The 24,546-nt window shown below is 31.9% G+C and overlaps 1 protein-coding gene and 1 long non-coding RNA gene across 10 annotated transcripts in view; one reads left to right on the forward strand and one right to left on the reverse strand.

Annotated features, from left to right (window-relative positions):
• LOC139481006 (KN motif and ankyrin repeat domains 1-like) overlaps positions 1 to 19,601 on the reverse strand; it is a 57,432-nt gene extending 37,831 nt beyond the window's left edge. For 3 of the 9 annotated variants that reach the window (XR_011654559.1, XM_071264123.1, XM_071264028.1), the window contains exons 1-2: positions 19,430 to 19,601; positions 12,554 to 12,606 (exon numbers count right to left, since the gene is read on the reverse strand). The gene's annotated coding sequence lies outside the window, so the exon portion shown is untranslated. Of the gene's footprint in view, positions 1 to 3,649; positions 3,696 to 4,321; positions 4,556 to 9,094; positions 9,209 to 12,553; positions 12,607 to 14,329; positions 14,566 to 19,429 lie in introns of those variants that run through there. The other 6 variants (XM_071264132.1, XM_071264053.1, XM_071264097.1 and 3 more) reach the window with 5 other exon arrangements.
• Positions 15,406 to 24,546, forward strand: part of LOC139481095 (uncharacterized) — a 30,699-nt gene continuing 21,558 nt past the window's right edge. The window contains exon 1 of the long non-coding RNA XR_011654560.1: positions 15,406 to 15,445. This is a non-coding gene — a long non-coding RNA (uncharacterized lncRNA). The remainder of the gene's footprint in view (positions 15,446 to 24,546) is intronic.

Below are 24,546 nucleotides of genomic sequence, written 5' to 3' on the forward strand. Positions count from 1 at the left end.
GCACAAAACTTTAAAGAAAAAAAATACTACAATAATATAAACATCAAGACACCTAAAGTCAGGGAGCAATGATTTACTGCAGTAACATTTAGACCAAGACATTTAAATCCAAGGAAGCAATGAATGCAGTAACATTTACATCAAGTCACTTAAAGACCAAACAGCCTAGTGTTTATGCGCATCAGCAAACGCAACTTGGTAGTGACATAAAAGCTCTATGACGTTAATTCTAGCAATGAAAAAACGTCAAAGTATAACGTCCTATTTTGTGTTTTTCATGGATTCCAACATAGTGTACGTTAAGTAGGTTGATCCCCTCCGTAAAACATTCAGTATGCCTTCGGAATATACAATTATTGTCAAGAATTTCTATAACGGCCAGGAAACAGACTATACGCTACATCACCCAAGAAAAGAGGAAATATTATGTGTCGCGCTAATATCCTGTGGAAATTTAACACAAATGGACACATAAGATACTACACTATATTTAACCTTCATTCTAATAAAAATAATAAAATATAAATTTTGATCTCGACTTTTTACATTTGCGCCGTTCTGCATTTCATTTTTTTTTTATTCTTTATCATGCATCGATTTTGTTATATTTGCGCCGATCTGCATTTCATTTTTTTTTTATTCTTCACTTGCGTATATTTTGTCTTTCATTTGCGCCGATTGTGTACATGTTTAATAGGTGAAAGTTATTTTTATGCCCCATTTATAGGCATTATGTTTTCTAGTCTGTGTGTCCGTTCGTTCGTCCGTCTGTCCCGCTATAGGTTAAAGTTTTTGGTTACAGTTTTTGGTCAAGGTAGTTTTTGAAGCAGTTGAAGTCCTATCAACTTAAAACTTATTAAACATGTTCCTTATGCAATGATCCTCCTTATTTTAGTGTCAATTTTTCCAAAATTGCAAAAATTGAGTATTCACAAGGTTAGGCCAATAATCAATTATTCCTAGAAGTTTTGACATACTGGCAATGTATGCATGTAACTGATGTCTGGACGATTCTCGTAAAATAATGTCCGATCTTGCAATGAAGTTAAAAATTTATTTCTAAATTAATTTTTGAATTAAAACTTTTTGTATTTTATATTTACTGGCTCGTTTATTCAAAACACATGAGGATTGTATTTTAAGATAGATGTATAACGTTTTTAGAATCAAAAACTTTCATTCATATATTATACCTATAATTTTAATTTCCTTATATCTAAATATTCAAAAATAATGAATTCACAAACTTGATTCAATAATTTCTAAACGTTCGTCTTAGTCGGGAAAAATAATGGTATAAAGAAGTCCGTCCATACTTTTGCATGTCTGTCTGTCAACAGTAGTGAATGAGTTCGTTACGGCAAACTTCTGAAAAGAAACAAGCACATCTAGTCTGATATAGTCAAATACTCTGTAAGTTAACCAGTGCCATCTTTCATTTCTTTATTAATTTTCAATAATTTTGCTAATGAGGGACAGAGGACAAAAACAGACTTTTAATACAAAAGTGGCGTGAAAGGTTATTTCAAACAATTTTCCATTCTGACAGATGGTGTTTCTGAAGGTTTATATTGTGCCACAACAACATCATAAGATCTGATACTGATACATGCTTAATCTCTTGTATTATCAGATAATAAAGTAGGTGAATATAGTTGTTATTCTTGGAAATTAAAATGTGGGTTTCAAACGTCCAATTTGCGATTTTTTTTTCTTCAAATAGTGCGCCAGCAAGGAAAGTTTGTACTATGACCTCAGATGCAATGTTCTGAAGAAAGACAACTCTTTTCTTCAAAACGAACGAGAAAAAAACATGAAAATTACTCATTACGTTTTTGAAAGGTCGGTGACATACACTTTTTTTGCTTTATTTTGAAGAGTACATATGGCACTTTCCTTCCTTAAATTTTTATGAAAAAAATCACTGGTAGATATTTTTAAATACTGGAAACGTTTTTCATTTTTACGTTTAATTTTTTGGCGGGAATGAAATAATTCATATTTTTAAAGATCTTAAGAATATGAGTCTTAAACTCTTGAACCTGTATTTGAAAGATACAAATCTACTGTTTAAAGTGAAACAAGAATTATGCTTGTAGGTTTGATATAAAGCATTTTTTTGAGAGTTTAGATAAAAAGCAAATATAATGTTAATATTCGGGAAAACACGAAACCTAGGTTGCTAAAGTGACAAAACTAAGTCGGTGACCCCCAATTTTTTTAATCATATTTTGTTCCTCAAATCATGCAACACCTTCACACAAAATTTTAAGGAAAAATCAGTGATAGAAATGAATAGGCTGTTAGGTCTTTAAATTCAGGTAGCAATGAATAACTGCAGTACCATTTACATCAAGACAACTTAATTGAAGGGGGATAGGACCTTTATCGAGACTCCGGGATCGGGTGTTTTTAAGCTCAGGATTTTGGGTTTTACCCTTTCAAGATCGGGATTTCTTTTTTTCAAATTTCGGGATGTCCGGATTTAAAGGACTAGGTACGAAAATGCCCCGTTTTTGGCCCCCCTCTTTTCTCATTTTTTTAAATTTTGCTTTGGAAAGCTACTCACCACATTAAAATATTCCCTTAGGTTTAATGTTTGTTTGGATGAACTTCAAAACCATTAATTTCAGAAAATGCGCGAGTTGAGGGTGGTAAAAGTGCATTAAAAACGCCAAAAGAAGCGGAAATAACGATTTTTGGCCATTGTTTCTTAAGATTTAATAGTGTGTGCCTATGTGACCTGGAAAAAAATATGGCGATTTAGACAGTAAAAACAGTTCTCATGACATTGGAATAAAAAAAATCCAAGGTCATGTTGGCGCAAGCACTAAAAAAATAACAATTTGTTGTAAAATCACTTGCAAAATTGATAATAATTACAATATTTGAATAATAACAGAAAGTTAACCCTCCTCACCTCATCCAGTTGTGAAAATTAGTGGTTTTGAAGTTCATCCAAACAAACTTGTTTTAATATAATAAGTAGCTTTCAAAAACAGAATTTGAAAAATCAGAAAATAGGGGGGCCAAAAACAGGCCTTATATTCGTGACATCAGGATTTTGTGTTTTTAAACCTGGGATTTCGGGATCAGGACCCCTCCTACCCCACTCTTAATTCAGGAAACAATGAATGTAGTAACATTTACACCATATGGGACAACTTAATTCAGGAAGCAATGAATTACTGTAGAACATTTACTTTAAGACACTGAAATTCAGGGAGCAATGAATAACTGCCATATTATATTCATCAAGATGCCTGTATATAAAGAGCAATGAACTGCTGCAGTAACCTTACAACACAGTATTTCAGTGAAACATTATATTTTTCCTTATGATATATTGACTTGAGAAGGATCTTATTTAAGTTTTATGAAATATTTGCTTACAGAAATTAACAAGATTGCTACCTTGTAAACAAAGTCTCTCTACAGGCTAAATCAGATGTTGCTTGAGACACAAAATACTACAATGTTTACTTTGTATATATTCCATTGTTCGTGATTGTATTAAACTATTATCACCAATTTTATCCACAGTATCTGCCAAAATTTTGTGTCAATAATTTCCCTGTTTTAATTTGTCAATATAAGTATTCACATTGAATTTCACTTTTATACCTAAGATTTATCTAAAGCTACTCACAGCATGGATCTTTTTTAAACATTCATCAGTTCACCAATTACAAACACTTGTGCAAATATTTTCTAACATTTTAAAAATTTTAAATTCCTCATTTGGCATTTCATCAAATGTCGATTGCTTCAATGTTGTGCTAATTAAATATTCTTTTGAAGGTCTAAATAAGAGGGGTGTTGATATAAAGATGATCTATGTATTATAGATAAGAGACCAAGTAACCTCATTTTAAATGGTCCACAGAATTCCTCCTGTTATTACACAGTTCCTACTGATATGTACACCCTAATGCTGATTTTAAATATTTAACACAGTACAAAAATAAACAATGATATAAAAACATATTTGGACAAAGGGAGTTGGTACATCTTAGTTCAAAAGTCTTTCAGTAATAATTAGGTTATCAAAATAAGAAGGCAACAACAAAATAATTATCATTTCTAGATCTTTACAAACAATTTTGAATAATCAAACACAATCGTGCATGTTGCAGTTTGATATTTGAAAATTCACTGTTAAAATACAATATTTTTCAATTTACTTTAAAAAAAAAATGCTCATAGCTTTAAGCTTATTTAAATAACAAAACATAGGGTCCTTGCCTCCAAAATAATATTAAACACCTACGATAATATTCCTTTTTTCTACATGAAAGATTTACAAAACAAAACAACATACTCATTCAAGTGAAAAATCTTCATTCAAATTCCTCTCTATACCACATTGTAACTGAGATACCCTCTCCCTCACAAATAGATGGACATATTGAATAACATCCAGTGTTCCAAGTGAATGAAACCATTGATTTTTAATTGATTTCTCAGGCGATGGAGTTTACTTTGTTGATTAAATTAATGGTTTTCTTTATATAAGTTTATTGGTACTCATAATTTAGTTTGTTCATATTCCTTTGGCCTTACTGGTCGATATATGAGGGTTTTGAAGGGGGTACTTCCTTTCTTTATTCTTTAATTCTTTAGACAATATTTCTCTATTTCTAATGTTTTTCCGCATTGTTCTCTATTTTGTTATATTTTAGAACCTCATTATTCTAGCTTCTGCATTTTTTTGCCTATGATTCTCTATTCACTCTTTTTGGGGGCTTTCTCCTGCACATTCTTCCATTATTCTCCATTCTATAAACCCCATCCGGATCCTCATATATGCAGATGTATGTCACTATAAAAACTACTGTTATCGATAAAAGATACATGCAACCATGTGTTGCATATTGCATAATTTATAAGCAGGTTTATTTCATATTGTTCAAGGACATTCAAAATAAAGATATGTTTTATAATTCAAGTAAGACTTGTCTTTTTAAGAAAAAGAACTAGAGGCTCTAAAGAACCTGTGTCGCTCATCATGGTCTATGTGAATATTAAACAAAGGAAGCAGATAGATTCATGGCAAAATTGTGTTTTGGTGATAGTGATGTGTTTGTACATCTTCCTTTACTGAACATTCTTGCTGCTTACAATTATCTCTATCTATAATGAACTTGGCCCAGTAGTATCCGTGGAAAATGTTAGTTAAAATTTACAAATTTTATGAAAATTGTTAAAAATTGACTATAAAGGACAATAACTCCTTAGGGGTCAATTGACCATTTCTGTCATGTTGATTTATTTGTAAATCTTACTTTGCTTAACATTATTGATGTTTACAGTTTATCTCTGTCTATAATAATATTCAAGATAATAACCAAAAACAGCAAAATTTCCTTAAAATTACCAATTCAGGGGCAGCAACCCAACAACAGGTTGTCACATTCATCTGAAAATTTCAGGGCAGATAGATCTTGACCTGATAAATAATTTTACCTGTGTTAGATTTGCTCTAAAGGCTGCGGTTTCAGAGTTATAAGCCAAAATCTACATTTCACCCCTATGTCCTATTTTTAGCCATGGCGGCCATCTTGGTTATTTGGCCAGGTTACGGGACACAATTTTTAAACTAGATACCCCAATGATGATTGTGGCCAAGTTTGGTTTAATTTGGCTCAGTAGTTTAAGAGGAGAAGATTTTTGTAAAAGATAACTAAGATTTACGACAAATGGTTAAAAATTGACTATAAAGGGCAATAACTCCTAAAGAAATCAACAGACCATTTTGGTCTTGTTGACTTATTTGTAGATCTTACTTTGCTGAACATTTTTGCTGTTTACAGTTTATCTCTATCTATAATAATATTCAAGATAATAACCAAAAACAGCAAAATGTCCTTAAAATTACCAATTCAGGGGCAGCAACATATCAACGGGTTGTCCAATTAATCTCAAAATTTCAGGGCATATAGATCTTGACCTGATTAACAGTTTTACCCGATGTCAGATTTGCTCTAAATGCTTTGGTTTTTGAGTTATAAGCCAAAAACTGCATTTTACCCCTATGTTCTATTTTTAGCCATGGCGGCCATCTTGGTTGGTTGGCCAGGTCACCGGACACAATTTTTTAACTAGATACACCAATGATGATTGTGATGAAGTTTGGTTTAATTTGGCTCAGTAGTTTCAGAGGAGAAGATTTTTGTAAAAGATGACTAAGATTTACGAAAAATGGTTAAAAATTGACTATAAAGGGCAATAACTCCTAAAGGGGTCAACAGACCATTTTGGTCCTGTTGACTTATTTGTAGATCTTACTTTACTGAACATTTTTGCTGTTTACAGTTTATCTTTATCTATGATAATATTCAAGATAATAACCAAAAACAGCAAAATTTCCTTAAAATTACCAATTCAGGGGCAGCAACCCAATAAGAGGTTGTCCAATTCATCTGAATATATCAGGGCAGATAGATCTTGACCTTATAAACAATTTTACTTTGATCAGATTTGCTCTAAATGCTTTGGTTTTTGAGTTATAAGCCAAAAACTGCATTTTACCCGGTAAGTAAGTAAATTTTAGTATGTAATTGGACTGGCCATGTAAAATGCATTGATTTATAGTATTGTATTTTGTTAACAATTTGTTTAAACAATTCTATTAAAATTTTACATAGTTTTTATCTGGTAACTTTATTTCATCCATATTTTAACTTTCATACTCTGCACCTTGAAATACATACAAAGTCTGGAAGAGGTCAGAAGACAAACAGCAAACTATTAATAAAGCCAGATTCAATTGAAGTCAAAATAATTCAGAGATAAATTATGATAAAGTGTAATGGGTGACATAATGTTCATGTATGTATGTAGTGAAATAGATGAAGTTTGAGGTTGTCATTTTATAATATACAAAACAAAATCCTTTTGAAAAAGTGCTATAGTTATATATTAAACGTTAATTCATTCACATCATTCAAAATGATTTTTTGTTTTTTTTATTCATTGTAATCAGATGTAATCATGATTACTTTGCCAATGTAATCATTAATTTAATCAGACACTTTCAGAAATTATGTAATCGTTAATTTAATTTAATCGTACAAATGACAAAGTAATTGTAATTTAATCAATTACATTGAAAGTAATCGGACCCATCTCTGTTTACCCCTATGTTCTATTTTTAGCTTGATTTGTTGTTATATAAATAAAAATCCAGTACCGTACAGTAGTCTGGCAATTAAGATACCTAAAATGGTGACAAAAATTATCCAGAATTTCATAAGGCAAAAATAATAAGCAGCACATGATACACCCTTAGTGTGTATATTGAAGTTGTTGCAAAGACCAAAAGCAAATAAATTTGCTAGTACAAGAACATGCATAAAGATCCCAGTAGGTTTATAAATATTGTGTGACTTTTGTGTCCAATATGACTGGAATTACAATTTTTTTTTTAAATCAAAAGCCTTTTTACATTTACCAACCACAATAACATTATTGAGTTTGAAGTAATTAAAATGTTTCAAGCATAATATAGCTAGTGTCTGACATATTAAACAGCCTTATTTATTTGACGATCAAAAACCCATAACTCTGGAATCGCATATCAGATAGAATGTTTTAAGGATGTTTGCTCCTCCATTTTTTGATTTTTTGCCAGATTTTCGGAATCCTCTGGTTTTATCCATGTATTGTCATTAAAACAATTTGCCCACTAACCCCTACTTTTCTTTTCATAATTTTATTACATAAAGTTTTAAAAGCCATATTTCAAAATTTTATAAAATTCTTGTTATTTTTTCATAGTTTTTGAAACAAATAAGGTGCCAATGTTAAATATATGAAAAATCTAGAGAGAATTATTTCCCGCCAAATTTTCAATGGCTTATATCTCGAAAATTAGCACACGGACCCTCCATTTTTTTCTACTCTTTGAGTTTCTTTATTAAATACTATCAATTCATAATAGTCTTTTAAAAAGCTTGTTATTTTTTAACAGAGTAGCGAACATCCTTAAATCATAAGTTGTGTTTTTGTTCACCAATTCTGCCAATTATTCAAAGTTGTCAGTAAATCAACCCAAGCAACTTCTAGTTATGGTACAAATATGAAAAAAAATAATAAGATTTAACAATTAAAGTCCCTTAACTCTGGGATAACAAAAACAGAAAATCAAAAAATCAAAATGGAGCTTCCTTTCATCAATTCAAACCATACAGTTTTGAAGAAAAAATAGCCTTTATTCAAACCATTTTTAAAGTCCCTTAAATAACAGGAATGACAAATTCAAAGTTTTCAAAATCAAAAGGGAGCGTTTGACATTCATAAAATTTTGACATTTAAAGCTAGTGCTTCATTTGACAAATTAAAACAAGAATGAGTCCATAGTAAAAGGATGCCCCACTCAGCCTATCATTTTCTATATTCAGTGGACCGTAAAATTGGGGTCAAAACTGTAATTTGTCATTAAAATTAGAAAGATTATATTGATTGATTGTTGGTGTTTTAATGCCACTTTTGTGGCTATTTTGTGGCAGTCAGTTTTTAATGGGTGGAATAAGGCCGAGTGCCAAGAGACAACTGCACACCTTTGATAGGAAAACTTACAAATCCTAGTCAATTAAGATTCTAGTGTTGAGTGCACCTGCAAGAGCTTGGTTCGAATCACAACCTCAGTGTTGACTGTCTAGCAATTACAGTATTAGATCTACTAGATCATAATATAGGGAATACATGTACACAAGTTTCAAGTTGACTGGACTTCAAATTCTTCGAAAAACTACCTTGACAAAAAACTTTAACCAAAAACTTAAAACAGACGAACAGAGGAACAGACCGAAAAACATAACAACAAATTAAAAAAGTGCGAAAAAAAATCAAGCAATCATGTTTGGTGGTAGAAAAAATTGGACAAGAAGTGAGTTAAAAATATCATAAAATTTTTTACAGAGAAAACCTTGAAAAAGATACAACATTCTGTGTATGAACTTAAACATATAACAATGTAATTGAAAAACATAAACATTTAACAATGTAATAGAAATACATAAACATATATATAACAATGTAATTAAAATACATAAATATATATACATGTATATATCAAACATAATCCACTTACCGAAACAAACAAAATGGTTTGCTGATGAGATGAGAATGTTAATGTCCAACAGACTGACAGTCTAACCTATATAAACCCTTGATTATAAATATGATAGTCAGTGCAAAATACCCCTTAAAGGCAAGAATAACAAATAAACACTTACAATATCTAGATCACCAAACTTCTGATCTTCATCAAAGAAAGGCTTTGAAAACTATATCAACAATTTAATTCAAATGATTGAACTTTAAAGTTTACTTACAAAAATATTAACAAGGATTTACTTTATCAAAATAAAAATCCAATTATAAATTAGTTAAGACTCTATTACAACCTTTAAAGATTAATGTTTGGATGGTTCAGAATATTTCCATTACTTTCACGATCCATTTAATGTTAAACAGGAGTCAAAAAGTCATGTACGCCTAAATACAATCATACTTTAAACAAAATATACTTGCTGTTCTGTGTGAGCCAATGCTCTGTGTTTAAGACCGTACTTTGACCTATAATGGTTTACTTTTAAGAACTGTGACTTGGATGGAGATTTGTCTCATTGGCACTCATATCACATCTCCTTAGATCTATTGACCTACTGCTTGTAATAGAAATGAATATTATCACAAAAACCTTACATTGACCAATGAACCATGAAAATCAGGTCAAGGTTTAGATGAAACCTGGAATAGTTTTGCAAGCCTACTCAATTGGGCTAGTTTTCATTATACCTATCTATCAAATTTCCAGAATCAAAATTATTCCAGATACAAATAATTCTTTGCTTAATAATTCTTAAGTTGATTCAACTTCTATTCTGGACAAAGAAAGATAACTCCAATCAATTGAAAATTTCTTGCTATTGCACAATATTGTGCAATTAGATATTTCTTGCTATTGCGCAATACTGTGCAATTGAAAATATTTGCTATTGCACAATACTCATTACTGTGCAATTGAAGATTTCTTGCTATTGCACAATACTGTGCAATTGAAAATTTCTTGCTATTGCACAATACTGTGCAATTGAAGATTTCTTGTTATTGCTGAATACTTTGCAATTGAAAATTTCTTGCTATTGCACAATACTTAATATAATAATTTTGGATCCTGATTTGAACCAACTTGAAAACTGGGCCCATAATCAAAAATCTAAGTACATGATTAAATTCAGCATATCAAAAAAGCCAAAGAATTCAATTTTTATTAAAATCAAATTTAGTTTAATTTTGGACCCTTTGGACTTAAATGTAGACCAATTTGAAAACGGGACTAAAAATTAAGAATCTACATACACAGTTAGATTTGGCATATCAAAGAACCCCAATTATTCAATTTTTGATGAAATCAAACAAAGTTTAATTTTGGACCCCGATTTGGACCAACTTGAAAACTGGGCCAATAATCAAAAATCTAAGTACATTTTTAGATTCAGCATATCAAAGAACCCCAAGGATTCAATTTTTGTTAAAATCAAACTAAGTTTAATTTTGGACCCTTTGGAACTTAATGTAGACCAATTGGAAAACGGGATCAAAAATTAAGAATCTACATACACAGTTAGACCCGGCATATCAAAGAACCCCAATTATTCAATTTTTGATGAAATCAAACAAAGTTCAATTTTGGACCCTTTGGGCCCCTTATTCCTAAAAACCTGTTGGGACCAAAACTCCCAAAATCAGACCCAACCTTCCTTTTGTGGTCATAAACCTTGTGTTTAAATTTCAAAGATTTCTATTTACTTATACTAAAGTTATGGTGCGAAAACCAAGAATAATGCTTACTTGGGCCCCTTTTTGGCCTCTAATTCCTGAACTGTTCAGACCTCAACTCCCAAAATCAATCCCAACCTTCCTTTTGTGGTCATAAACCTTGTGTTTAAATTTCATTGATTTCTATTTACTTATACTAAAGTTATTGTGCGAAAACCAAGAATAATGCTTATTTGGGCCCTTTTTTGGCCCCTAATTCTTAACTGTTTGAACTAAAACTCCCTAAATCAACCCCAACCTTCCTTTTGTGGTCATAAACCTTGTGTCAAAATTTCATAGATTTCTATTTACTTAAACTAAAGTTATAGTGCGAAAACCAAGAAAATGCTCATTTGGGCCCTTTTTGGCCCCTAATTCCTAAAATTTTGGGACCAAAACTCCCAAAATCAATCCCAACCTTCCTTTTGTGGTTATAAACCTTGTGTTAAAATTTCATAGATCATAGATTTCTATTCACTTTTACTAAAGTTAGAGTGCGAAAACTAAAAGTATTCGGACGACGACGACGACAACGACGCAGGATGACGACGCCAACGTGATAGCAATATACGACGAAAATGCGCGGTCGTATAAAAATGAGGTCATGGAGGTGAAGGTCAGATGTGCCATGTCAAATGAATTTTGCATCAGTATGCTTATTTAACCCCACCACATTCTGTATGTACTTGTCCCAAGCCATAGCCTGTAATTCAGAGGTTGTTGTTTGTTGCTGTAAACCATATTTATTTTCATTCATTGTTTTGTACAAAAATGATAATTATTTTTAAAGTGTTCAATAACTCTGGCCTTTGTTAGTCTTGTATGATGTTAATTTTAGTTTTTTTCTTTATATTTCTGAGTTTAGTACTACATGTAGTACACATTTTGTTTAGGGGCCAACTGAAGCATGTACAGGGGCGGATGCAGGAATTTTCGAAAGGGGGGGTGCTAACCCAGGCTAACCCAGGGCAAAGGGGGGGTGCAAAACATATGTCCCGATACAAATGCATTGATCGGCAAAAATAAAGGGGGGGTGTGCACCCCCGGAACCCCCCCCCCCTGGATCTGCCACTGATGTATCTGTTGTATTTGTGAAGGATAATTCAGCAATTTGAATTTAAATGAGTTTTAATGCTATTTATGCAACCCAGACCAGATACCTTGAATTTTGATAACTCAAATTTGAATAAATAAACATTAGAAATATGAATTCATAAAGCGTTAAAAATAGGTCATATTGACCTATTTTGATGGGCCTTATACACCAATTTACCTCAGAATATATCCCACAGTATCTATGAACTAAATTTTTAAATTAGATTTTATTGTAGTTAATCCTGATGTATAAATTCAACCCTCACCTTTTTACATATGGTCAGATAATCAGAATAATATCTACAGGCCAAACTATGTCAATTTTTTTCATCAATGTGGACACTAAGACTCCAATAGTCTTTGCTGTGGAGGTGAACTAGAAATTTTTTGATCATGTACAAACAACAGCATGTTAGGAGTGAGGCTCAATACCATCATCTAAATACTATTTGTAAATATCATTACAAAAGGCATACACCCAAAACTATTCAATATATAGGTTTTGGGTGTATACCTTTTTATATTAACGACCCACACCTAAGAAATATTTGAAACATTAATCCACTGTATACATCTATTTTATGTTTGCCCATAGGATAATCATTTGATGTTAGTAAAAAAAAAACATTACCTTGTATTGTTCTCCAGGCTTGTTGTCTTTCGCAGCTTTCTTTTAAACAAAACCTGTAAAAATGAAATAAAACATATACTTTTAAAGTTTACCATGTTTATACAGATATTTAGAAAAAAATAACATCATATATATATATATATATATATATATATATATATATATTCAGTTATATCAAACTATTTATTAAATTTCACACTATAAACCAACAAGTAACATTTATTTGTTTTTTTATCATTTGTTAATTAATGTATACATGCAGATCAGCAAATGGATTATCATAAAATGATGAATTTATAACTTTAAAATGTATCTGCTAAATTAGTGTTCAAGTTTTATTACAGAAGTATAAAACTGTACAAAAATGTACAAGTAATATGAAATATAGCCACATCAAGTAGATTTGTACATTCTTTCCATCTGTATTTTTTCCCATAAACTGCAAAAACATGATCAATATCAACAAAACTATATTTAAAATGGTGTTGTTCTTCACATCTACCATCCAGTTGATGCAAATTTCAGACAAAATAAGTCGTACATGTAGTGATTTTGTTCAGTAATGAATGGATGTAGACATGGAGTAATGATTGATTGATTGGTGTTTAGCAACACTTTCAGCACTATTGGATATGATCAGTTATTTCTGGTGGAGGTTGATCAGTGCCAGGAGAGAACCACTGACCTTCAGTAAGATAAACTGTTATCACAGAGATATGTCTCGCCTTTTTGTAATTTTGATCATGTTGATAATGCAAATGTTGAAATCAAAATAGTTATACTTACATCTTACACAAGTTATGCAAATATTCAAAGTCAATGAACCATGACTGAGTTACATGGCTCAACAATCTCCATGTAAATGAGATGTGCCAATTCTAATACAACTGCATACCAGATGCCATTGACTTATTATAAGTCGTTACCTGCAAACCTAAATACTAACATCAACTTGTAAACTATGTAAAAGTTTCTACAATGTTCTAGGTCAATGAACCATGAAGAGGGGGTGGGGCTATATAATTTCCATGGAAAGGATACTTGCAAATGCCAATAAATATGCATACCAAATAGCATTGACTTAACATGAGCAGTTCATCTTAAACTGATCTAATCACACAAACTAACAATGTATACCAAGATAAGTTTAAAAGTCATTAGCTAATAGCTATATATATAGACTGTGACTGAGGACCGAGGCCAAATAGTCTCCATGGAAATGAGATGTGCCAATGCTTATAAAACTAAATACCAATTAACATTGGCCTACCTCTAATGGTTCCCCTTGAACTGACTTAATCACAAACTAATATGTGATAACTTACAAAAATTTTCAAAGTCAATAGATCATGACTAAGGGGACAGAGCCAAATTATCTCCATGGAAATGAGGTATACCATTGCTTATACACCTTTTACAACTGCATACCAAATATCATTGACCTACTACTTGTGGTTCCCCATTAACTGACCTAATCACAAACTAATACATGTAAAATAATCAAATGTTGTGAAGTCAATAGACCATGACTGAAGGGGCAGGGCCAAATAATCTCTATGGAAATAAGATGTGCCAATGCTTATACAACTGCATACCAAATATGATTGACCTACCATTTGTGGTTCACCATAAACTAGACCTAATCAAAAACTAATACATTGGTGACGCCGTCGTCGCCGCCGTCTGGGACGTAGGAAACAGCATACATTTGTACATATGTCTCGCTTTTTTATTCTGTCAAGGCGAGACAAAAACTGATGGAGTGATGAGACGAACCTCTTTCAGATGGATTTTTCAGTTTGTCCTTATGCTGTGGTGTTACATTACTGGGACAGTTGAGGAATTTCTAACATGTAAACCCTCCAAAATTCTTTATTTGCCAGTCCAACATATCCAAATGCAGGACATCACAATCTAGTGTTTGTCATTTGTAGCTGTTTGACATATTTAATTTTTATCCATTGCTGTAATTTGACATGCAAAATGGCTCTTCACATATATGGTTAAAAATTCTGAAAAGCATATATTTATATGAGATTTAATTTTCCCACAATTTAGCTTAATCCTTAGAACCCTTTGTGATAAGGCTTCTATGTGAAAAATAACAAATTTCATTCAGTGATATTTTTGTAATTCAATTCATTCCAAACATATAAATACTTCTTAGTTATATTAACATTCATCATGGCTTAGTGATTAAACAATCTCATTCCTTACTTCGAGGACCATTCAAAGGAAAATTGACCCACATGCGAGACAACCCTATTGTACTTGAAAGGCATTTCAACAGATAAATTCTACTTCTTTTCTTAATAAAATATTAATGTAAAGGACAAGGTACAATGTACGATAAGCATCAGCAAACGACCCCTAATTTTCGTTCAAATTAGAAGTGACATGCCATATATTATAATAATTTTTTTTTATGGTTTAAAACCTATATTTTCATGATTTTTGGAAACATCAATAGATTTGTCAACTTCTGTTGATATTATATTTATACTTTGATGATGCAAACACCTCAAGATTCACTAAAAGGGCAGAGAAATTGCAGTTACAAAACCTTTTTCTGCATTTTAAACTATGAGCATACCTATGGCCCACAGTCACATTTATATCTAACATTCCTTAAATATAAATGTTGATGCAGTTCAAATATCTAAATGAGCCTTAGGTACACTTATACTGTGGATTCATTTATTTTCATGGGTACCAATTTTCGTGGATTAAGGAAAATTTGCATGTTTGTGGATATTTGCTTTCGTGGTTTTGCAGAAATCTGCTTACTAGCCTATAGAAAATGTGATATTCGTTGAACAATTAATTTCGTGGTTTACCTGTTCCCACGAATACCACGAAAATTGGTACCCAACGAATAATAATGAATCCACAGTAGTTAAAAATTAAAAAAACGGTGAAAAAAAAACATCATAGTTTTTCATTGAATCATCAAAACTGGGGACTGGAGATAATTTCTGGTATTCATTTGATCCGACGACAGACATTTCTTCATTCTATAATGGCTATTTTCTTTATGACGTAAATTTTACTTAACCAAGAAAGGAACACAGGATAGACATGATAGACCTTTATTTATTAGTATCTAAAGATTAAAAAGACTAGAGCTCAAAATGAGACTATTTTGGATTTTTTTCTTAGTTGCAAATGCCTTTGAAAGAAAAATAAATTCAAAAAGAATATAAAAAAAAGTATTCAAAAATTAATTGTACTAAAAAAGGTAGCCTCACCATGCCTTCTTGTTTTTCTAACAGAACTTCCAAATTCTTAAAAATAAAACAGGGCTCTGGTTGCCACCTATGATATAATAATGTCACCTATGATATAAATGCAAATTTAAACTTATACACAAAGAACAGTAACTCTATCCCAAATTCTAACACTGCTATAGAACAGTCCTTGTTTACTCAATAAAACAAACAAAAATCTATACTATCCAACATTGAGATCTAAAAAATAAATTATTAAACATGAAATACTATTATACCAATTTCTACTCCTATCCGAAATCATATTCCTGTAAATAAATTTTGAGCTGAAAAAAAAATACAGGCTCTAGTGATCTATTAAAAGGTCCAGTATTCATGGTATTGATTATCTATTACACTGTGTACTTGCATCAAACTTTTCATCAGCATGTGGGTTTTTATGATAGACATCAAAAACTAACATTAAACAGTCCATTAATACTTTTCTAATCAAAATGTTTGACTTGATTTGAACATAAAGAATGAGAAGAAATGTGGGTATCAGGTCTGTTCGCGCCCAATACACTTTCGCACCCTACACGTTCGCACCTCGCACGTTCGCACCAAAGGTCCGTTCACACTCTACATGTTCTCACCCAATTTTAATTCAAATTCCAGTTGAATAATTGGAAAATCATGATTGTTTTTTTAAATTGCTTCGGTGTAAATACTGAATGTATTTATAGCTTGGTACGAGTAAAACATTGAAGATTTTAAATGAAAAACACAAAAGATAATAGTTTTCAACAGCTTGGTCCCTTTGATCTGAAACAATGAAACAATAAAATATAGGAACCAAAATATAGCAATGATCAGCAATTCACTATTATAACCAAAACATGATAAAATTTTGAAACAAGTCAATGAAACAAAGTTATAGTAATACACTAACCAAAACATGATTAAGAGTTATTCAACACAAAATAAAACGTTGACAGAATCCCACTTTATTTAGAAAGGATTATTATTATTTTTAACAATACACTATCCAAAACATGATTAAGATCAGAGACATATACACACAAAAAATGCTGTCTCACTTTATTTTGAGACAATGACAACAATTATACTTATAAGAATACAATTGTTCAAATAAGGCCTTTGAAAATAGTGGAATTAATTACTTTTGGAGTGTCAAAAACTCGTTGGAAGTACTTGATAAATTGCATGCATATATTGGTGATTTTGAATCTGTTCAAAGTTTTGATTTTTCTACCCTATATACCACTTTGCCTCATATTCTTATTAAGAAAAAATTCACATCCCTAATTAACTGGGCATTTAAAAAGTCGGAATGCGAGTACATATGTTCAAACTCTTTTAGATCATTTTTTAGTAGCAATAAACAAAAGAACTATGTCAATTGGACATGCTTTGATACTATTTATGCACTTGAATTTTTACTTGATAACATTTTTGTTCGCTTTGGAGATTCCGTATATCGTCAAGTTATTGGAATTCCAATGGGGACTAACTGTGCACCACTTATTGCGGACCTGTTTTTGTATTGTTATGAGTTACAATTTATGACTAAAATTAGCAAAGACCCATCAAAACAACATTTGATACAAAAATTTAACAATACTTTTAGATATTTGGATGATATATTGGCTCTAAATAATGACGACTTCAGTATGTATACTAAAGAAATTTATCCTGTAGAACTTACTTTAAATAAAGCTAATGATAACAATGACCACTGCCCTTTCCTCGATCTTGATATCTATATCATAAACGGGAAGCTTAATACAAAAATTTATGATAAAAGAGATGATTTTTCATTTCCTATTGTTAATTATCCATTTTTAGATGGTGACGTTCCCTTGTCACCATCTTATGGTGTTTATATATCTCAACTTGTACGATTCGCTCGTGTATGTAACAATGTATTAGATTTTAGCGAGAGAAATTTATGTATTACTGAAAAATTATTACACCAGGGTTTTCGATATCACAAACTGGTCAAAACATTTACTAAATTTTATCACCGGTATAAGGAAATAATTCGTAAATATAACTCAACATGCAGACATCTTATACGTTCAGGTATTTCACATCCAAAATTTTATGGAAATATTCTTTATAAAGCACAAAAATGTCAGTATTCTCCTCAGAAACTAACAAAACCTTTAAATAGACTTATAAAAAGGGGATATAGTTACGATACTGTTGTCAGGTCATTAAAGATTGCATATTTTGGCTTTAACATTGATTCACTGATAGGGTCTTTGCATCGGAACTAAACACATTTATTTCTAAAAAAAACAGTTGTTGGCATGACACAGGTTATGTTCTTCTCATATATTTTATGATAGTATGATACTAAACCCCTAACGGGAGGGATTGTACCTGATATTCATATGATGAAGACATAATCTTTCAATCAGTTTAATTGAGGTCTGGAGCTGGCATGTCAGTTAACTGCTAGTAGTCTGTTGTTATTTATGTATTATTGTCATTTTATTTATTTTCTTTTGTTACATCTTTTGACATCAGACTCGGACTTCTCTTGAACTGAATTTTAATGTGCGTATTGTTATTCTTTTACTTTTCTACATTGGCTAGAGGTATAGGGGGAGGGTTGAGATCTCATAAACATGTTTAACCCCGCCGCAATTTTGCGCCTGTCCCAAGTCAGGAGCCTCTGGCCTTTGTTAGTCTTGTATGATTTTAAATTTTAGTTTCTTGTGTATAATTCGGAGTTTAGTATGACGTCCATTATCACTGTACTATTATGCATATTTTAGGGGCCAGCTGAAGGACACCTACGGGTGCGGGAATTCTCGCTACATTGAAGACCCATTGGTTGCCTTCGGCTGTTGTTTGCTCTATGGTCGGGTGGTTGTCGCTTTGACATATTCACCATTTCCTTTCTCAATTTTACTTGCTTACAAAGTTTAAAAACACAAAACCAATTAAGATTGGGCGCGAACATGTAGGGTGCGAAAGTGAAAGGGGGCGAACATGAGTGGGTGCGAACGTGAATGGGCGCGAACGGACCCGGATTCAGAAATGTGTATGTCTGCCTCAATCAGTTGAGATTCCCCAGCCAGCCTTGCTTTTACACTGCATATAGAACAAAAGGCATCATTTTTATAATTGACATTTATCACATTATATTGGTTTTGGCTTTGAACATTACAGAAGAGACATTATTTTTTTCTCATTGTTGAGTGCTGTGGCATTATCTGGTGTCAGTTTGTTCCCATCCTTGACGGTGTTTACAAAGAAGGACCATTTTTCTACAGTCTTTGGTGGCTGGCTGTAAAAGGTAAGTATGTTGTCCTGTCCGGGAGACAAAGACGGTGAGATTTGACCTTATAGCGGCTCTGCGTCATGTTATACACCACTGTGAAGATAAATCAATTTATATTTACGACATTACAAGTTTTAGTGGGGTTGACAGCCGAGAAATCAGCATATAAAGGAAATTTGCCAGCGTCTGACATTTTTCTAAAATGGGAGTTAAGTACCTTGTGATTGTGTTATATTAATGTATATATAGGACTTTTTTCTGAGACAAGTCGTCAAGTTCCTGTGTACGTACATGTACTAGCCACTTGGAAAAAATGAAATAATGAAATCTAAATTCATAATCAGACGCTTTTACCTATTTAGTGATATTCGTTTAACACTTCAAATTCTTCTGATTTTAGGGTTTATAGGTGTCTTCCTTGTCTGTCAAACATGATAATATTGTTCTTTGTAACATTAAATAAAAATAAACTTTTCGGTTCTTTTCTGTTTGAAACTTTCAGGTGTCTAAATTAAGATCCGTGTCCGGAAATGATAGATAATTTCCGGATATATTCAGGTACACTGATATTTTATTGTCTTAATGTAGAACTCATTACAAAACCGATTGGGTGAAAAGATACTTACGATTCAACATGATTAAAATTAATTAACACTCATACCAAACAATCATCGTTTAATAATAAAGGATGAGAAGTCAGTCTCTAAGAAAATGTACAAAGAGGGATAACTCTGTCTAAATTTTCGATTCGAATTTTAAAATTTTTACTCTGATTAGCTTTTCAACAAAATAAAAACTTCTAAGTAACAATAAAACAAGGCATGCAAAATGAAAATAAAAATAAATAATCATAAAAAAAATAGCCATGATAACTGCATTGCAAACATAAAGGTCACAGTGAGCAGGGACTTCTATACTAATATTGAAAGTCCCTGCCTTGAGCCTCCTCCATGTTTTTTTTTATTATAGTTACTTGACTGTTTTAATAGTGATCATTTGATAACCAAATATTTCATTGTATTCGATGATTTGAAAATCAAGAACTGTACTTTTTATTATATGATTATAATGTTTAAAAAATATGATTATGTGAGTATATTGGCCAAAAAATTGTGACTATGTAATTATCAGTTTTACACCCCATAAGGGGCCACCACACTAAAAGCATCTATAAGGATATATAAGCTGGGAATAGTATATACACAGAGACTATATTATGTTAAATATATAACACACTAAGACAGTATATGAAGAAGATAATAACTTATAAAAAATGCAACTTAATCTATGCAGTAAATATATCTGTGTTTTTGTCCACACAAATATTATCAGAAGTCCATTGTTAGGGACCTCTGATATTTATATAATGTAACAGCACGTGCAATTGAAGTGCACCGACTGTGTAAGTTATGTAATGAGTTACAAGTTTATTCCAATAACCTATCTGAATACAGTGCTTTACAGAAAATAATAGAAACAAAGTTACCCTCTGTCATAACAATGGTGAAACAAGAGGTTTACATAGAAATATTTAAATATGTACCGGATTGTCTTTAAAATAAAAAGTTTGATAGCAATGAAAAAAAAAATGCATGAACATGTTTCTGATTGCCTGCAAGATGTTCAAACAACCGTCAGAACCACTTCAAGACTGAACAAGACTTCTAAAATATGTGATTCTGTTTTCAGTTATAACGTTGTCTGGTAGACTATTCAGTCACATATAATCCCTGGGATGTGTTTTAGTTGATTTTAGTCTCTGATGCATGATTTTTTTATTATTAATTGTTTTTGGCTTTTAACTAGCTGTCAGTAACTGCGAGTACTCTCAAATCGTATTTTCTTGTTAATTCGACCTGTTGATACTGTTTATAATGCTTTTTGTTGTTATTTTATATTTATATGGATCTTGTCTATATACCAGCTTTGATCATTTGGAATATATTCTAAGTTTCACTTCTTATACTACATTGGTATGTACTTCAAGATTTACCTGTGTTTTTTTAAAACCATTTTTTTTTCTAAAGTGAATATTTTCGAAGGGTTAAATATTTCGCAGTGGTGATTTGCAACGGCTTTGTTTGGACTTGTTTGTTTGCTTTTTTGGCCTTGAATGTTTGTCCCTAATATTTTATTAACTGTGCATTTTCATTCAGATATCGCAGATCAAATTTACAAGTTCGTTTATAGTGTATTAATGTACGTTTTTGATTGAGTTGCCAATTGATATTTTATTGTGTGTTTTTCTATGTTTTGATGTTATGCTATTGTTTCAGAAAAAGGGAGTAGGTTTGGATCCATTAAAACGTTTAATCCCGCTGCAAATGTTTGCACCTGTCCTAAGTCAGGAATCTGATGTACAGTAGTTGTCGTTTGTTTATGTAATTTATATATGTTTCTCGTTTCTCGTTTTTTTTTTTTAAATTTTATATAGATTAGACCGTTGGTTTTCCCGTTTGAATGGTTTTACACTAGTAATTTTGGGGCCCTTTATAGCTTGTTGTTCGGTGTGTCCCAAGGCTCCGTGTTGAAGGCCGTACATTGACCTACAGTGGTTTACTTTTTTTAAATTGTTATTTGGATGGAGAGTTATCTCATTGGCACTCACACCACATCTTCCTATATCTACATAGAAACCGAGCGACAAAACGAACATATATTGTCATGCGTGGGAGTGCGAAATCTCTTTTATTTCACCTTCTAGAATATTTCGAATAATTTATATGATACAAAGGAGTCAGAAATTTCTCAAGAAGAGTTTCCGATGATTATATGTAGTCATTGTAGACGAATCTTAATGCGTTTTCTGTACAATATATAAAAAAGAAGATGTGGTATGATTGCCAATGGGACAACTGCCCACAAGAGACCAAAATGACACAAACACTAACAACTATAGGTCACCGTACGGCCTTCAACAATGAGCAAAGCCCATACCGCATAGTCAGCTATAAAAGGCCCCGATAAGACAATGTAAAACAATTGTTTCTTTTTAAGTTTTAACGAAAATGTGTTGATCGTTAGCCAAGAGGAATTGTTAACCCATTTGTTTCCTTTAAGGACAAAGAGCATGTCTGGCAGTGCGAAACAAACTGACAGTTAGTTTTAAGGGACAAGACTCAAACGTTTACTCACAGTACTCACTAGAATTAAGTGATTGATGAAAATAGCTGGTAAAAATAATGAAACAAGTTATGGACCAGGGCAAGTTGTAGACATATTTTATGTCGATGGTCAACGCTACATTCCTGAATCAAACCAGGCAAATGCATGCAACATCTCAAGATCTGATAAGAGCCGCGGGTGATAGATTATTGAAGAGTGACAGGTCCATTTTCAATAGGACAAGTGTTATGGAGTATACTGAAGGAAATATGAGATCTATATTTTGATCAGATTGTAGGACAAGAGGGATAGCGAAATCTGTATTTTTAATAAAGATGTTCATTGTAATAATAAGTTTTAACATATGTTGTCCTAATAACTGATAATATTTTTTTTCAGATTTCTTTTCATTTATTACTAATTTTGACATTCTTTTGTTTCAAGGGAAATACAAACAACTGAAACACACACATAATGTATACATCTTATACGTTCAGGTATGTCAAATCCAATTTTTTATGGTAATATTCTTAACAATGCACAAACATGTCGACAATCGCCTCAAAAGCTAGCAAAACCTTTAAACAGATTTATTAAGAAGAGCTATAGGTACGATGCTGTTTTCAGGTCATTAAAGATTGCATATTTTGACTTTAATATTGATTCACTTATAGGGTCTTTGATTCGGAAATAAACACGTTTGTTCTAAAACCAGTTGTTGGCATGATACGGATTATCTTTTTTTTTTAAATCGCCTTCGGCAAACACTGCCCACATTGTTTAAAAATAAAAGTATAAATATTATTTAGATATACTTGAAATGTCTGTAAATTGACTTCATTTAACTTGAGGTATGTTTTCTCAGCAACACTTACCTCACTTTTATTTATTACAGGGCCGTAACTACATTGAGGCAAATGCCTCATGTAGAAAATTTCAAAACCAGTGGCGGATCCAGGGGGGGGGGGGAACCGGGGGTTTCGAACCCCCCTTTTTTTGCCGATCAATGCATTTGAATGGGAGCATATAGTTGGAACCCCCCCCCCCCCCCCCTTTACTCTGGGTTAGGACCCCCCCCCTTTTTAAAATGGCTGGATCCGCCACTGAATTTCAAAACCAAACGCTTGTCTCCATATCAAATTGAAGTTTTCGCGTCGAGTGCCTTGCAAGAAGCAAGTTCTGTTCTCCCTAAGAGATAGCCCCTGATTTTTCGGGATCAATGTTTCTTATTTATTGTCTTTTGTTCATTGATTGCCCTTCTGTATTCTGTTAGTGTTGCATTCCTTTTGTATTTGCATCAATTCTTCTAAAGCTTCTTGTGCTTTCAGTGGCTCCAAAACCCTTAAAAAAAATTGCCTCACTCCGCTCGGCGTACCATGTTTTGCCAATACTTTTAAAATAGGCTAGATACAATCAATCTTTAATATAGTGTCTGGAAGCAATACATGTATATGCAGTTGGGAATATAGAAGATTCATTTCTTCAGAGGATGATGATTAATTCTGATTGAATGGTACATGATGACTGAACTATACATGTATTATTTAAAATGTATGTTAAATTCATGTTGATCGAAAATGACATAAATATTTGTAAATCAGTCATATACACGGGTCATTATAAAAAAAAGTGCAAATTTCGAAGGGGTAATAATTTGAAAAGTGATGTCAGTGTTTAAAACATTTGAATGTACCAATGTTGATCAATGGTGTTACCAAGGAATTGTATATTTAAATATACATTGACATTATTCATATAGCTGTGCATTTTATTCAAACATTCATTTCAGAATACCTAATCCTTCGTATACGACCTAAAAACACTTTCATTTATTATGAATAAAAATAGAAAAATGTCGCCGTTTTTATATAATAACACAACTAACCCTTCAGTAACTCCAATGACACAAAAGTATCACCATAAACATCACATTTAAAATTTTACTTTTATTAAGTACTGAACACAAAGCCAAGAACACCGAGCAAAAGAAAAAGATGAAAAAATACTTCTTAGGCTAAAAAATCTCAAATTATATAACATAACATCCATTACTAAAAATGTCAATAGTGTTACTAAGTAGTGTCATTGGTGTTACCAGCATACATGAATTTTGTGAAAAGTTTGTATATGTAATACATGATATTGTTTAAACGTTAAATAAGTATTGTTTTTCATAAATAATATGTTTCGCTTGTTAAACATGAAAGAAACACAAAACAATGCTGATTGTCATGATATATTCAGTGGTGTTACTAAACTGGTCAATGGTGTTATTTTATCAAAATGGTCTCACCACTGACAGTAACACCAATGATTTAAGGTGTATTTTAAGATTCAGTTACGAAATAAGTGCTCCATTCCCCTAT

The sequence above is a fragment of the Mytilus edulis genome, chromosome 1 (assembly GCF_963676685.1).
Source record: "Mytilus edulis chromosome 1, xbMytEdul2.2, whole genome shotgun sequence".
In the NCBI taxonomy this organism is placed as follows: Eukaryota; Metazoa; Mollusca; class Bivalvia; order Mytilida; family Mytilidae; genus Mytilus; species Mytilus edulis.